Genomic DNA, 3,341 nt, shown 5'->3' on the forward strand with positions numbered 1-3,341 from the left:
ATAGTTCAAAGTTTCTATATCATTTATTTAATAAAGAGCTTTTTTAAAAGATTGGTTAAAGACAACCTGCTTATCATTGTAAAAAAAAAACAACATGTGTGTCTATGTTTGAGAAAAGATTTAAGGTAGCTAAACAGTTATTATTTTGTGTTCTGATGTTGTTTTTAGACTTAGAAATAAATCTTCACCAGAGTAAATTAAAATGTCAATTAAGGTGAAATATTACTATATGAGCAATCGAAAATTGTAAAAATGGAAATTTCTTTATCTTATTAAACTATATATAATCAAGAATGCTCCAGTTATTTACTTTTGTACTCAAAATAGGAGTAAGTCTCAGATCCTTAGAGGGCATTGCAATCATTGAGATGAATCATAGTGTATGACCTGCTCAATCAAAACAGATGACCCTATATCTACAAAATTGCACTCAATTCACAACAAAAAGCCAAAAAAAATGTACACAGCAGCTTGACTCATAATAATCAAAAACAAAGCAGTGCCAGTGTCTGTCATTTGAAGAATGGATAAATAAACTGCGGTGCATTCATAAAATAATAATAATGTTCAGATCTTACTGATATATACAGATGATTGTGGAGACACAGAGACATGTGGACTTGATTTTTTTTTTGTATTAGCAATAAGACTATAGATGCTACAAAGACTAAAGAGCTTCACAAATTCATAGAACTCAAAAAGTTCTCAGTTTCCTTTGGAGAAAAAACCTAACATAAATAATGAAAACTTCTAGCTAAGGGAGTTGTTGTTAAGTTCTAACTTTCAGAAGAGCAGCTGATGAGTTTGAACCGCCAACCTTGCAGCTCAAATCAACCTTGCAGTTCAGTGCATTAACCCATGGCACCACACGAGGACTGTAAAATTCCCATCTATATCCATATATATCTTTATTACTTCAAAAGACCTTTTATTATGTTTTTTTTGTTACCAACAATCACCTTGGAAAGTAGGTATTTAGTTATTCATTCCAATAAGGTATCTTCCCCCAAAACACTGAAGGATACCAAGGAAAGTTTGTTCTTAGTCCTGGTAGTCATGTATTACAGAAAGAAATAAAGTTAAAAATATTGTTTTTCTGATTATCTTTAGTTTCAGAAACTGCATTTGTTGTTGTTGTTGTTGTTGTTAAGTGTTGTTGAGTCAGTTCCAACTCATAACAATCCTGTATAAGGAGCGGCTGGTGAGTCTGAACCACCTACCTTGTGGTTCAAACTGCCTTTGAGGTCCAATGCTTTATCCCACAGCGCCACACCAGGACTCCATTAGATATTTCTTATTTTGAAAATCTGTCCTTACAGAAAAGACAATCAATTTCTAAAGTCCATATTTGGGGTCTTTTGGGATTCTGGCTGACTAAGCAACATTTTTAGTTGAGAGAAGTGTTTCTTTGTTTTGCTCATATTCTTTGAGGAAGAAAAAGTGGATATTGACTGTTCAGATGTAGCTGTTCAGAAAATCAAAGCAAGACCCTTGCCTTTAGATCCAGGCATATCGTGATTTCACTTTGCAGAACTCAAGAGTCTTTCTCGCTGGTGTCTTCAGAGTGGATTTAGTTGAAGGAGTGCTAGAATTGCTCTTGAATGATTATAGAAAGTTTCTACTGTTACCTTGATGTCTGACGATTCAATTGCATATTTTACAAGCAATCAACAATTCATTTTTGGAGTCTTTGTACTTTTTTACAATTTTTGCTTCTCTAAAACTGAATGTATAAGCTTTTGCTCTGGATTAAGAAGTCTCTGTAATTTGGGTGTCCGTCTAGGCTTGGGATTGAGATGCACTTAGGGTTTTCCAGTACCAGCAACTGGAAACAGTATGGACATGTGTCTTTACAAGTGTTCTTAGCGTAGGAGATAGGAGGCTTTGTCGGGGCAGCTGACATGTAGTTCCTGCACCACAGCCACAAGGTAGTGATTCTAGGGCACTGTTGCTGGTGAGAAAACCAGACACTGGAACCTAGCATCTCAGCATGGCACCTCTCCTAATACAAATTTTCTGTTCTTCTTGTAGTCCATGGTACGTTCAATATTCTTCTCCAACACCATAACTCAGATACATCATTTCTTCTACAGTCTTCCGTACTCATTGTCCAACTTTCACATGCATATGAAGCAATTGAAAATACTATGATTTGGGTCAAGCACACCTTGTTGTTGTTATGTGCCGTGGAGTCGGTTCCAACTCATAGCGACCCTGTACAGGGTTTCCAAGGCTGTAAATCTTTATGGGAACAGAAAGCCTCATCTTTCTCCTGTGGAACAGCTGGTAGTTTCGAACTGCTGACTTTATGGTTTGCAGACCAATTTGTAACCACTACGCTACCAGAGCTCCTCTGCGTACCTTAGCACACCTTAAACTGATGTCTTTGTTCTTGAATACGTTAAAAAGGTCTTGTGTGGCAAATTTGCCTAATGCAATATTCTTGACTGCTGCTTCCATCAGTGATGATGGATCCAAGAAAAAGGGAAGTCTTTGACCACTTCAATATTTTCTCCATTTACCATGAGTTATTTATTGATCCAGTGTTGAGAATGTTTGTTTTTCTTTACACTGAAGTGCAATCTATACTGAAGGCTATAATCTTTGATCTTCATCAGTAAGTATTTTAAGTCCTCTTCACTTCCAGCAAGCAAGGTTGTATCATCTGCATATCGCAGGTTGTAATGAGTCTTCCTCAAATCCTGATGCCATGTTTTTCTTCATATAATCCAGCTTCTTGGATTATTCTCTCAGCATACAGAATGAATAAGTATGGTGAAAGAGTATAACACTGGTGCATACATTTCCTTATTTTAAACCATTCAGTGTCCCCTTGTTCTTTTCATATAACTGACTTGTACAAACGTTCCTCATGTGCACAATTAAATGTTCAGGAATACTGATTCTTTGCATGTTATCCATAACTGGTCATGATCCATGCAGTCTAAAGCCTTTGTATACTCAATAAAGCATTAGTAAACATCTTTCTCGTGTCAAAAGATAAGCCCCTCAGGTTGGAAGGCACTCAAAATATAACAAGGGTAGCGCTACCTCCTCAAAGTAGTTTTTGTCAAGCCAGTTCCAACTCATAGCGACCCCATACACAACAGGATGAAACATCACGATTGTTAGGTCTGAGACCATTGCAGCTGCCATTGTGTCAATTACATCTCTTTGAGGGTCTTCATCTTTTTCACTGACCCTCCATTTTACCAAGCACAATGTCATTCTCCTGGTATTGAGCCCTCCTGATAATATGTCCAAAGTGTAGAGATAAAGTCTCCCCATCTTGGCTTCTAAGGTGCATTCTGGCTGCATTTCTTCCAACACAGATTTGTTTG

The 3,341-nt window shown here is 36.9% G+C and overlaps 1 pseudogene; it reads right to left on the reverse strand.

Annotated features, from left to right (window-relative positions):
- Positions 1-1,313: 1,313 nt before the first annotated feature.
- On the reverse strand, positions 1,314-1,903 carry LOC102839411 (annotated as a pseudogene).
- Between the last annotated feature and the right edge of the window lie 1,438 nt (positions 1,904-3,341).

The sequence above is a fragment of the Chrysochloris asiatica genome, unplaced genomic scaffold (assembly GCF_000296735.1).
Source record: "Chrysochloris asiatica unplaced genomic scaffold, ChrAsi1.0 scaffold00249, whole genome shotgun sequence".
NCBI lineage: Eukaryota > Metazoa > Chordata > Mammalia > Afrosoricida > Chrysochloridae > Chrysochloris > Chrysochloris asiatica.